The sequence below is a fragment of the Ovis canadensis genome, chromosome 4 (genome assembly GCF_042477335.2).
Source record: "Ovis canadensis isolate MfBH-ARS-UI-01 breed Bighorn chromosome 4, ARS-UI_OviCan_v2, whole genome shotgun sequence".
Taxonomy (NCBI): Eukaryota; Metazoa; Chordata; class Mammalia; order Artiodactyla; family Bovidae; genus Ovis; species Ovis canadensis.
In genome coordinates, this window is record NC_091248.1 from 77,183,940 (window position 1) to 77,198,219 (window position 14,280).

Genomic DNA, 14,280 nt, shown 5'->3' on the forward strand with positions numbered 1-14,280 from the left:
ATTAACAATGACAGACCTGAAGATTATGCGGCAACAGTAAAAATGCTTATAATATAATGGTAAGTGGAAAACATAATAAAATTATATATTGGGTATGATTACAACTCTGCAAAATTATACATGTAAGAAAAGAACTGAAGTGTACTAAAATGTTAACAGTGGTTATTTTAGGGTAGTATGATTATGGGTTTTCTTACTCTTTTTCCTTTGACCGAATTGTATAATATAGGAATATTAAAATTCCACTGAGAAAATGTATAATTAGTAAAAGTGAAAAAAAAGTAGGAATGCTACTCATTCAAAATGTCAAGTTCTTTATAAAAAGCTTTCCATTCTCCCTTTAATGGAACTTTCCAGCTATCTTAAGTCCAAAGCCCAGAAAAACAGAGGCAACAGGATGGGCTGGAACCAGGGACTGGGGAGGGCTGGGCTGTGGGTGAGAACAGGGAGCCAAGGGGACCCAGAGGTAAGTCAGAGATCAGAAGCCGAGAGACTTCAGTGCAAAATGTCTGGGTGGAATCCTGATAAGAATGTGCACATCTAAGACCAGGATGCAAAGTGTTTCTCCTGTTTGGAGAAGACAGTAAGAAGAGCCTGAAGAAGGGACTTCCCTGGCAGCAGAGTTGTTGAGACTTTGCCTTCCTGTGTGTGGGGTGCAGGTTTGATCCCTGGTTAGTGGGGCTAAGATCCTCTATGCCTCGAGGCCAAAAAACCAAAACATGAAACAGAAGTGATATTGTAATAAATTCCATAAAAAATTTTAAAATGATCTACATAAAAAAAATCTTATAAAAAGAGAAGACCCTGAAGAAATCCCTTATAATGATAAAATTGTATCCTGGCCAGGATACAGCTTTTGGTGTATCCAGAGGACCCAGCTATTTGGTCAGACTTTAGTGTAAGGTGGTTGTTGTGAAGGTCTACAATCACTTGACTTTAAATAAAGCAGATTACCCTACCTAATATGGGTGGACTTCATCCAATAAGTTGAAAGCTCTAAGAGAAAAAACTGAAGTTTCCCAGAGAAGAAGGAAGATTCCCTGCAGAATTCCTTGTAGAACATAAATATCAACCCTCAGTTTCCAGCCCATTACCTCCTATAAGGATTTCAGACTTGGAGTCCCTACAATCATGTGAGAAAATTTCTTAAAGTAAGTCTCCTCCTTTCTCTCTTTCTCTCAATGTAATATATTAAATATTTATCTGGGCTTTCCTGGTGGTTCAGCAGTAAAGAATCCGCCTGCCAGTGCAGGAGATGTTAGTGTGTTCCCTGAATCAGGAAGATCCCCTGGAGGAGGAAATGGCAACCCACTCCAGTGTTCTTGCCTAGGAAATCTCATGGACAGAGGAGCCTGGCATGCTTCTGTCCATGGGATTGCAAAAGAATCGGACACGACTTAGCAACTAAACAACATCTCTCTCTCTCTATCTTCTGTTTAATCTATCTATCTTTCTACTGGTTCTATTTTCTGTGGAGAACTCTGACTGAAACACTCCCTGAAAATCTGAGGCATCACAGCAGCGCTTTCTCTTATACTATATTAATTTTAAATTACACAATAACAGACAAATCAATTATTCAAAAACTATACTGAACCAGATAAAGCTCAGATCCCATTTGTCCACCACTTTCAATCATGATCAAGTCCCCTCTCTCAGAAGGTAAATATCCTTTCAATTACACTGTACATTCTTCTTATCCTTTGAAAAATACATCATAAGCGTGCACACACACACACACACACCCCATGATAATTAAATATCAAACTGATATTAAAGTTCTCCGTCTCACATGTACAGATGAGTTCTGAGGCCCTGGTGGAAGTCAGGGAATGTTCCTCGGGGTGGCGCTGGGGGAAGGCTGGATGCACAAGTGCAGTGAGAGGACCAGAGGCTGGGCAATCTGCTGCCCTGAAGGGCACAGGTGACAATGCCTCACCTCCAACATGCTTACATCATCTCTCATTTGGAAGACAGTGTCTTTGCTCAGCACCAGGTTCCTGATTTTTCCCTGGTCCTTTTCTGACCAGAAGGGATACCTTTTTCTGGATGACTCATTTCTCTACCAGCCTAAAAATAGGTTGCACTGAGAAAGCATTAGGAATGGAAACTAATTGTTATGAAAAGGGTTATTTCTGAGTCTTTGTAAGAGAATTCTCTCCTTTGAGATGCATGGACAGCTGTGCTGTCAGGAACAGATACAGCAGGGGAAGCCTTGATAGGCCAGGCTGACCTTCCCCATTCAGCAGCTCATGTGTAGGTAGTGGACATAAATAAGTGGTTTGAACTTGGAAGACCTGCTTTTTAAAACTGTAGAGTAACCTGGGGACCAATGCAAGAAAATAGGTGGCTTGGAAGTCTGAGCAGATCTTGTGGACACTATGATGTTGGCAGATGACACAGGGGATGCATCAGGCCTCTATGTCCCCAGTGTGGTCCTAATGTTATTTGCTCTCTGGGAAGATGATGGCATCCTGGTAATGTACATGGTTCAGGAAAGATCAAGGAGCCTTTAGAGCAGGTGGTGTGGCAGGCGGGGCCTGCAAAGTCCTTTCCAGCCCCACTGAGAACACAAATGAGAGCTTTTCAAAGAATTTCTCCTATTTCACTTAGGAGATCTTTTTCACCTGGAGAAATGTTTCAATGCCTTAAAAAGTTCCTTGCTTTGAATTATAAAACACAGTACTATATCCAGAAAATTTTCTCCATTTAGGTGGAGGTGGAGGGTAGTTTATTTCTATACTTGTCCAATACTAAGTCAATCTCTGTTGAACTCTTTCAACCTCAGATGAAGAAGAAAAGGAATGTTAGAATGCTTGTGATTCTTTTTCATCAGATCAGAAATCCAGCTCTCCACAGTGAATGGGGAGAGAGTACATTTTGAAGCAGACAAAGAAGGAGGCCTGGCACTCTATAGAGGACAACAGAGTGTCAGGAAGGCAGTGAATACAGGCTGTTTTCCTCACCAAGTCCCTGTCTTCACCAGCACCACTCCTGGCCCTGCCCAGCTCCAGCCTCCCTTTAGCTAGGAGAAGGCAGCTGGCCATCATTCTCCTCCCTGGAGTCTGAGGCAGTCAGTGAACTCCCCGCAGAAATCTGCCCTAGCCTTGGCCTCTGGACTGAGCCTTCCTGGGTCGGAGACCCTGGGGGGCTGGGCTCCCTCCCTGATTCGACAGGATGACCCTTCACGGGAGAGAGTGAACGAGTCTGCGCGCTGTGCTCCGGCATCTTTGTGCCTCCACACCTTACAGAGACAACCTCCAACTTTCCAGCAAGTCGGCACCAACCTTCCCCATTTTCTACTGACACCGAATTTTTTCCAATTAAAATTACACTCTGAAGGACTTTTGGATGAGAATCAGAAAGAGGAGAATTAAGTGAACCCAGGGTAATTTTGAACTAGAAGCCAAGGTTTTTCCCAGAATCTACCTCTCTTCACACTCCCTTTTCCTGACATAACTAAGTGCCTATGGAAAGTACAATTAGGCCACATCTCCAGAAAGGTAACGCTGAAGTGGGCAAATGATTTGCTGGTCACCAAGCATGCTGGGGATTATGCTGCTGACGCCAAGATTCAGATTTCCAGAAATCACTTTTCTCTAGTAGAGTAGCCACTGGACTCCCAGCGGACATGGGAGGGCTGCTTTTTCCATCTTTGTACTTCAGTATCCTGCCCCAGGCAACCAATCTCTTCAAAGTAGGCTTGGGGCTCAGAACTGCCCTGCTGGGAGCAGAGAGTGGCAAATACCGCAAATCAAATTATCCCATTTTGACGTATCAGTGAACTGGAGGTCAGGTCTCAGGAGGGCTTGGAGCAGTGAGTGCTGGCTCTGCAGCTGAGCCTCTTGTGAAGAACCTGCAGTAACCATGGTTTGGGCTGGCTGGCCCAGGGTGCTCTGTGAACAGGCCTGGGTCTATAGTACTCTCCTTGGGATTAGATGACATCTGTGGGGGGGGGGGGGGCACGTTGAGCAAATTCTGTGAAATCAAGTCTACTCCTTCTGCTTTGCAGTTTTCTATTGAAAGACAGTCTCACCTTAATTCATTGGCTTCAGGAAATTTCTAGATGGAAGAAGCTCCCTACTGTAATTTTCTAAGAGCCATGTGTATTTATTAATTCATCCAATATCGATGAATTGTGTATAGTACAAAGTGTTGACACTACAAAGCAGACTAAAGCACTTAGACTGTATAAGTTATACTGTTAAAATTAGATCCCCTGTGTGTCATCAATTGTCCAAAGGTCATTAAGTATAAAAACAATCACCTAGCTGTAGGATCCTTTTATTCATAGCATTCTTAGCCTATGCACGCACATACACCAAAACGTACACCCACGTCCCAAGGTAATATGAAGATTTGGAAAACTACGATGATGGGGATCGGGGAAACAAGTTTAGAGGCATTTGAGCATCACAGTCCTGTGAGCTGTTTAGTAGAAAAGTGAGTAGGTTTTCAAACCTGCCTGATCTGGGATCAGGTTCTTTACTGATTGCTGGATGCGTGATGCATCAGTAAGTGATAACCTCTTTGAGCCTGTTTTCTCACTTATAAAAGGATGACAGAAATGCAATCTGTCTCAGGGTACTTGTGATGGATAGAGATGATGATGAAAGCGAATATATCTAGCTCAGTGTCTGATGCATAGCACACACAACATAAAAATTGGTTTATCTCCTTTTTAGGTTCATGGACTATATTTAGGTTTGGGCAGTGATTTATAAATAATTGACTACTTTTTAAGAATGATGCTTGAATTTACCCTCTTCATCCCACTTTCCGTGCCAGTCTGTTGAAATTTCCCCCGAACCTAATCTGCACTCCTTCCTGCAAACGTAGAGTTTGTGAACTATTTCAGAATATAGTTGGGGATTAAATGCCCCCTAGTGGTCATGTGAGGCAAAAATTCAAGCCAGAGGCTTAATACAGAACAGAGGTAGTAAGTGAATTTGGAATTTTTCAATGACTATAGACTCTTGAAAGTCCCTTGGACTGCAAGGAGATCCAACCAGTCCATTCTAAAGGAGATCAGCCCTGGGTATTCTTTGGAAAGAATGATGCTAAAGCTGAAACTCCCGTACTTTGGCCACCTCATGAGAAGAGTTGACTCATTGGAAAAGACTCTGATGCTGGGAGGGATTGGGGGCAGGAGGAGAAGGGGACGACAGAGGATGAGATGTCTGGATGGCGTCACCAACTCGATGGACGTGAGTTTGAGTGAACTCCGGGAGTTGGTGATGGACAAGGAGGCCTGGCGTGCTGCGATTCATGGGGTCGCAAAGAGTCGGACACGACTGAGCGACTGAACTGAACTGAGTGTGTTTTCAACTCGGTTACATAGTTGTGGGCTTATGACTAATTAATTTGCTTTTAACCTAAAGTTAATGACACCATGAAATGATGCCAGCTCCCAGCAGATCAGAAAATTACGACGTTGGTTTAAGAGGGATGAATTGTAGCGTTCTCTTGATGATGCTGGTGCTGGGACAGGGCTGATGCTTGCAATTTGACCCCATGGGATATGCTTCCAGAGTCAAAAGGATTTCCATGAGATCAGGCATTAAGTCTGGGTCACCATTCCAGACTGGCATTTTATCTTCCTATGCTGCTGCTGCTGCTAAGTCGCTTCAGTTGTGTCTGACTCTGTGCAACCCCATAGATGGCAGCCCACCAGGCTCCCCCATCCCTGGGATTCTCCAGGAAAGAACGCTGGAGTGGGTTGCCATTTCCTTCTCCAATGCATGAAAGTGAAAAGTGAAAGTGAAGTCTCTCGATCATGTCCAACTCTTCCCGACCCCATGGACTGCAGCCTACTTGGCTCCTCCATCCATGGGATTTTCCAGGCAAGAGTACCAGAGTGGGGTGCCATCGCCTTCTCCGATCTTCCCTATAGAAAGAACTTAATAATACGGTTGATGACAAGGCCAAAGGTACTTATAACATCACAAGAATGAACATCATCCCAGGAAATACAGGACATTTAGCTAAATGACTCTAGTTGAAACTAGATATGTCAGATTTGTCTGAAGAGGAAGACATGATTTATCTAAACCCAAAGAATGATAATCTTCTTTTCCAGTGAAGTCCTGGAAACTGAAAGCAAACAAAACGTCCCTAAGGTATCTTTAACCATCACAGGGTGAATGGGAACTAACATTATTTGCGCGAATCCCGTTGTTGGTCTGGCACCTGACTGACTGAGTTTGTAGCGTATGATGGGTGCTCAGTAAACCCTTGTTGGTGATTGCCCTGTGCAGTTATTGCAGCCTGACTGACGAGATGACTCTGTCCTCAATCTTACAGGTAAGGAAGTAAGAAGAAGTTGCTACCTAGAGTGCCTGGCTCCTAAGCAATGCAGCCGGAACTTGAACATGGCTTCGCCTGACGGAAAAGTCCATACCATGTTTACTGGTAGTGATTTTCTGCTTGAATTTTCGGCCAGAGATGGTAAAGTTGCCTCATTTATTTTCAATTTTCAGGTGGGAAGCAGATCTTCATTTTCCTTCTGACCCAAACTTGTCTGAAGCTGGGTTTCTGAAGCTGAATCAGCTTCACAACTGCCTCCCCGAGGACTGAGAGTAAGGTCAGTGCTCAATATGTGTCTGTATGGATGAACCCTGGACTGACATGTGGCTTCCATGCAACGGAAGCTGTAAATATCACACAAGCTGCAGCCGCATCGTCTGCCCCAGGGAGTACAGGGCTTTCTGTACCCTTTACATTTTCACGGTTCATTTTGTGGTTCTTGTTATTTCTATGATGTTGAGGATGAATATCTCAAACACAGGAAGCAGCAAATACATCGTACTTCCCAAGAGAGGGAATGAAGTCTCAGAAAGGTTATGATTCAGACTCAGTTCTCAATCAACAAACCAATAAGCTCTACAGTCCTGTCACTGAGACCCGTGTGCCCCCTGTCATTCATAGCACACAGGTTCTAAATCCTACTCCAAGCCTCAGAAATTTTGCTTAGGTGGGTTGGAAACACCAAAAGCAGAGCTTTGAAAACATCCTGTTCCACTGAGGCTGAATCACTATGTAACGCAGGGAGCGCACAGTTTAAAGTGAGACAGGCAGGACCCGACTACAAAGCTTTGGATTCCCAAAGCTGCTTCATTAGACTTGGGGAATGAGATGCATTAAGAGGATCTGTAGATCCTTGGGTAATGACCATTTCTGAACAGTTGGAAACCTGTCACTCAGTAGCTTGTCCCAATTTTTCCCCAAGCCTCGCCCCACCTGCTGCTAAGGAAGCACTGCCAAGTGGCCAACAACCAGTAAGACAGTCAACCAGGAGGCACAGGGTAGGACTCAGCTTGCTCACAAGTGCTCGCCTTGGCTTCTTCCCCACAGCCACTTCCTACTGATGCCCCTTTTGAAAATCTGCATTTTCACCATCCTGCCAGTAACCCGGCTTGGAGACACCCTCTGTGGAATTATTGTCATCACAACCACTTATCTACACTCACCTTTTATAGCTGTTTTACCTAGACCACTGGGGATTCTGTCTTGGATAACTTCCAGGATAACTCTCATTGGTAATACTCAATTATGAAAATAATAGCTATGAGAGTTTTTAATTAGTTGCTATTACAAAAAGCTACATGTACATGTAGATGTTAATTTCAGCTATTTGTTTTTGTAAGCCTTTTCATATCATTTTAACAGGGGTCTAGAACAGAAATGTACATTGCATCCTCTTACTAACGCCTGGTGGGACCTGCTGGCAGGGGGCCTCCTGCATGAAGAATAGAGAACGTGAATGGGTTAGGAGGTACTGTCACAGCCCAAGTCTGTTGAGGTTGACAGTAGGGCTGTCAGCCAAAATGGTCCCAAATAGTTGGGCGCTAAGAATCGTCCTGTGATCTCTCATGTGGTATATAAAGGGGCAAGGCATTTAGCCTGAGAGGAAAGCCTTGATATACCTATAGATTGGGGCACAAATGATACTCAGGCTGGAACTGGGAAACTGTCCTTGAAATCATGTTGTGATTGTGGTTATATTGGTTCTCATTCTGTATAATCAAGCTCAACAAACATTTATTGAGAATCTAGCAGCAAAGTTTGGCATAATTTTGGATCTTTACTACAGGTCCACAGAAGTTCCATAGCACCATAGAGGGAAGGTTAGGATAAGGAACGCCTAGTCTGATGGTAGAGGCATATATGTAAACAAAAAAGTCCAATGTGAGCTACTGGGATGGAGGTGCTGTAGAATCCCCAGTAAGGGGCACCTTGGAAGAAACTGAGGAGGGACTGGGATGGTTGATCAAAAGGTATAGCCTGGAGAGATTAAGGTGTGAGCTGGGTCTGAAAAATGAGTAGATGTAATCAAGCAAACAAGTAGGTTGTCTGGGAATAGTATGAGGAAAGGCAGACTGAAAAATTTTAGGTTAGTGAAGACAGACACGGCCCATCCACAAACATTAGGTGTGGTCATGGAGCAGAGAAAGGCTTATAAGAAGATAGTAGATTTGTGCCCTAAAAACTATTTCAAAAGTGGAGAAAGGTCCACTCTGGGTCTTTGTCTTGAGTTAAAAGAACTTGCTACCAAAAGAAAAAATTCCTCTCTATCTGGACTCTTCTCCACTTATCTTCGTTGCCTTATCTCTTAATACCACTATCATGGGTGAGAGAATTCAACTTTAGCTTCTTCAAACTGGGCTGAACAGAGAAGCAATTCTCTGCTTAACATTTATTTCTTAGTTTAGCTTCCAGGACATATTGTATAAGCTCTTTCTACTCTGACCAGAAAGGGTTAGATATTGATCTGGAGTATTTGATCATTACTGCCATGGGTCATATTTTATGTTTAGTTAGCAATGTTAGCCACTCACTGCCTAATTGTTCTCATTTCTATCAGGCTTTGGTGCAGATCAAGGCTGCCTTTGCATGACTGAGTGATGCAGTTTCCTGGTTACTAGTGAATTCTTGGATTTCACCAGAAGCAGAAATGCCCATGTCCCACATTCATTTCAGCGTGAGTTCCTTCTTGTGAGTCATTCTTGGATCTCAAAAGAACCTCCAGATTAATCACAAATAGGGTGTATTGGAAGCTTTGAGGCATTTAAATTCTGGTATTCCATCTGAATTCTCATAGTATATCAGACTGCGCATGCTAGAAATCATCTTAAAATCCACTGGGCTCCAAGTCCAGGTGGAAATTAATATTTGTTGAACAAACGAATGAAGTATCTGCTATGTACCAAAAACTGAGATTAACATTTAAATTGCTATTTGAGCTCCAGACCCTTGAAATATAGAAAACTAACATTTGGGTAAATTGGATCCAAATCTCTGCAATGTAGTAGAAATCAAAGGATTACTGTGTGATAAAAATACCAAGAAACTATTCTTCTGCATGATTCACAGATTAAAAAATAAGCCTGCAGGAATTTCTTTTCTGTCTTGGAGGTGCTACTAAGTAGGGAAAAGTGTCTGAGGAGCCTTCCCCCTGAGGGTTTATCTCAGCTCAGACCTTCAATCTGTGATACATTTAATCTGTCGCTTCCATAGTTTACAGTCCATCCAGGAGGCTCAAACTCAAGTAGCCAGAAGGAATCTGGCAAAGTGAGCAAGTGAAAGAGCACAGGCAGATATGAGGATAATGCATGGAGCTGAACATCCTGGTAAATGAGAATGGGTTGGGGAAAGAGGCCTGAGAAGGCCTGAATGACGATTCCAGGGAGACTGTCCTATATTACTATTATTTTCTGTGCATCTAAATTGAGTGGTTGGTCAACAGAGTTTAAAAAGCTAGTGAGTTAGTGTACACCTAGTGACAGCTGGTATTCTGCTTTGGTTTCTGTTGTCCTTGCAGTTCCTTGCCTGTCTCTTTGGCTTCCTGTGTCCTATCCAGTTCCCTACATGCAGGCCTCCCCAGCCCAGGGTTGAACACTAGTCCCTCCACCTCTCATCAGTCAGTTTATAGGCTCCATGGGAGCCTAGCCAAGGTCGACAGATGCAGGCACCTGCCTGACTCCAAGCATCGCTCCCACTCTGCCTGAGCCTCTTGGATTTTGATGGAGATGGCCACATCCCCTTGGGCCTATACTCAGAAGCCCTAGTTCCCAGCAGTGGCCAGTGCCCTAAGTGGGCTTGGTCCTCTAACCCTGATGTTTGCTTCTGTCTAATCCACCTTCCTGCAGTTCTCAACATGGAAACCAAGTGCACTTTATGGGTCAGCCCTTCCCAATGATAGTAGAAAAACAACACAATTGGAAAATGGAGTTTTAAAGAAATAGATAATTCACAGGTTGCACGCTTAATCCAGAAATCACTATTAAAGTATCTATTGGGGTCACAGTGGAAAAACATTCTAAGAGGAGCGATATGGGAGAGGGAAAAAAGAAATGAAATAGGAGAATCACTGCATTTCCCCCCACTAAATTCCTGAATTCTGCTTTAGCTTTGAAAGTGTATAACCTTCATTATTAAAAGAGCAAATCGCACCTGCATCCACACAGTTAATTACTAGGGAGACACTGGCAGTCCTCAGGCCCCTCAGTGTGTGATCCTTGGGGGCCAATTCATTACCTGATACCGCCCCTCCCCCCATTTTGACCAACTTCTCTACCACAAAGGTGTTTGCTTTCAGATGCTTTTTTCAGCCTCCCTTGTCATTTGTCTGCAAAGGAAACTGATTCTTTCATTTACTTCCATGGAAATACAATGTGCAAAATATATTTGAGACATTGCATGGTATATTATATGTGATTATTTTGTCTTTTCTGGTAATAAAAGTAATATGCACTGATGGTCAAAACTTAGTAAAATATTTTAAAAGTACGAAGACAAATGCTCACCTTCCAGAGAGAATTTCTCACTCACTTTCCCACTTTGGATATATTCCTTTCCATATTTTCTGGTTATATATCTAAATATCTGGATATATATAGATATTTAAATATCTGTACAACCTGGGTGTTCATTGGAAGGACTGATGTTGAAGCTGAAACTCCAATATTTTGGCCACCTGATGCAAAGAGCTGACACACTGGAAAAGACCCTGATGCTGGGAAAGATTGAGAGCAGGAGGAGAGGGGGATGACAGAGGATGAGATGGTTGGATGGCATCACTGACTCAATGGACATGAGTTTGGGTGAACTCCAGGAGTTGGTGATGGACAGGGAGGCCTGGCGTGCTGCGGTTCATGGGGTCGCAAAGAGTCGGACATGACTGAGCGACTGAACTGAACTGAACTGGAATATTTTATATATGCAGTTTATTGTACTTAAAAATCTTTAGCATTGAATGAGGAACAATGATTATTATAGGTGCATAATATTCCTTAATATTCCATCTGATGGTTGCATTACAATTTTAATTTTCTATTGTCAGATGTATACTACATGAAATAGTTTAACACATAAGACCATGCCAAAACTTTTCTTGAATATTTCTCTACTATTCTTAAGGTTTAATCCTGCAAGCAAACCTACCAAGTCAATATGTAAATATATTTTTTAGGCTTGCCGTGTATTACCAAAGACACAGCAAATTGTGTGCAATCACCTGGTTGTCCGCATCTACTCTCCCACCAGTCTACAAGACTGTCATATGCTTTTGTAATATTTGTCTTTAATTTTTACCAGTTTGATATATTTCATACTATGTTTCATGGTTAAATTTGTATTATTCAGGACACTAGCAAATAATACTTTTTATGCATTCTTTTAACTCTACATTTAATCTAAAATGCTTTTCATTTTCTTTGCCTGTTTTTTTCTAATAGAAATACCATTTTTTCCTAAGAGCTTTTATATATTAAGACCTTTAATTATGTTGTATTTGTAGTATTATTACATAAGACATAATATGTAATATTATAAATATTTATATGTATATAAATATTATATATTTATTTTATTGAAAATACTTTCCTTAGTTTTTTGTTTCTGTTTAAATGTTTTGTTAGGCTTAGAAAGTTCTTGCTCATCTGAAATCAGTCTAATAAGTATGCTTTTTTCCTATCTATTTTGTAAAAACTTAGTTACAAAATCCAACTGAAATTGATCTTACAACTTTACATGAGGTAAAACTCACCACCCATTCACCCAATGCTCTAACTGCCAAAATATTCATTCCTTCTTACTATTTTTTATAGTTTCTTTGTAGTGTTAAGTTCATATATGACTAAGGTTTTATTTTTAAAGAAAGCTATTTGTTATTATGAACCTGTCTATTACTGTGTTAATTCTAAAATGTTTTGCTTAATGCAGGTTTATATTTTTTAGTAACTGATGGAGAAAAATCCCTCTTCCTCATTAACATTTATGTTCAAATCTCTTAGCTTTACTTACCTTTTTAAAACTGAGCTTTTAAGTTATTTTGTCAAATTAAAACAATCACATTAAAGCCTTGATTAAAGGTTTTTTAACACTATAAAGAAATTGGGGAGAACTGACATCTTCACAAAATTTAGTTTTCCTGTCCTGGAGCATCACATGCCTTTTCATTTATTCAAATTTTGTTTTTTACATTTCACTAATGGTTAGCATGGGCTTTCCTGGTGGTGCAGCAGTCAAGAATCCACCTGCTAATGCAGGAGACACAAGAGATCAGGGTTTGATCCCACTCTTGCCTGGAAAATCCCGTGGACAGAGGAGCCTGGTGGGCTACAAGCCATGGGGTCTCAAAGAGTCAGACCCGACTGAGCATGCACACACAGCGCAGTGTGGTACAAGAAGTTCTAATGCTTAGCACTGTGAATTATTGCTATCCTAAATTTGACTAGTGCTTCCCAGTTTATAAAGTCTTCTCATAGTTTCTGTATGCTTGAACACCTTTTGCATTTTTGCATTTTTATCCCAACCTGTGCCAAAAAAAAAGAAAAAAAAATATCAAAAGGGACTGAGTACATTGGAAAGGTAATCAAATTTATTCTTAATCAAAAGAATATCTTCTATAGGTATGGATTACCAAGGGCAATGCTGCACAATACCAGATAAAAGAAAGGAAACTTCCACTTGGGCACTAACAGTGTTCCCTTTCATTTTTTATTAAATTAAGAGCTGTGAATAATTGTTCTTAAGCAAACACTTGGGTTCAATACTTGTATGCAAATAGAATTCTGAGTGCTGTGGGGAAATCGTTCGTCCAGTGCAGAGCCTGGAACACCGCGGTCCTGGGTGAATCACAGCTCCTGTCCAGCAGAAGAGCAAGGCAAGGAGACTTCAAGAGCTGGAAGAAGCAGAATCAAGGGGAATCTTATTCCCTGCTGCTGCTGCTTTTTCAAGAAGTTCCAACAATCCTCTAGATCCTAAGTAACCTTTGCTATCTCATGCCCAGTATGCTCAGGAGAGTACGGGTTTATTTAAATGAAGCAAAGTTCTTTTAAAAAATGCAAATAACCTTGGGAGATCAGGAAGGCTGTGGGAGAGACACCTGAGGGAAGGAATTTGTTTACTCAGAATGGCTTTCATGTAAATACTTGGAATCGATTTATTGAGGGAAAAAAAATTGGGGGATGACAGGAGGACTAAGCAAAAGATGGAGAAAAACAATTTTTTTTAAAAGCAGAGCATGCAAATTCCATGTAGTGATAAAGAACCTGCCTGCCAACATGGAAACGTAAAAGACACGGGTTTGATCCCTGGGTTGGGAAGATCCCCTGGAGAAGGGAATGGCAACCATCTCCGGTATTCTTGCCTGGAGTATTCCATGGACACAGGAGCCTGGTGGGCCACAGCCCGTAGCGTTGCAAAGAGTCTGACATGACTAAAGCCACTTAGCACACACTGCGTGTATGCAAAGTCCACGCTGAATGCCGTGGTAGGGGTGAGGGCAGGCAGAGGAGGTTGGGGAGGGAGAAATATGGTGTGTGAGAGAATGGGAAAGCTTAGTCTGGGTTCTTGTGAATCATGTCAAAGTCATGCTTGCTTGTTATTTCTCTACAACCACCTATTTCTTTCCGCAGGAGAAATATCAATGAAACTAAAAAGGAGAGATGTCCCTGGAAGTTTTGGCTTTATTTATCTTTAAGAAGGGAGAATAGTTTGGATGGGGGGAGGATGGAGAATCTGAGTGGGTGGGGAGTTTGGGAGGATAAATCTGAGCTGAAGGATCTGTGAGGCTGGTCTTTGAAGAGAAGGGCATTAGCCCACCCTCACCCCTGAACCCCTTTGGGTTGGTAGGACCCTCCCAGGAAATTATTGAGTAGAATTCCATGATTACCCTCCTCCAGCTCCCACCCAAAATGTCACTTCTCACCTAAGACTTGGCTCCTTCCCTTCTTCACCATCCTGAAGGGACATCGTTATTGTTTTGCTCTCACGGCT

General features: G+C 42.0%; 1 protein-coding gene across 3 annotated transcripts in view; it reads right to left on the reverse strand.

Annotated features, from left to right (window-relative positions):
• NPSR1 (neuropeptide S receptor 1) overlaps window positions 1–14,280 on the reverse strand; it is a 152,598-nt gene that overhangs the window by 124,915 nt on the left and 13,403 nt on the right. The gene's annotated exons all lie outside the window — the stretch shown is intronic.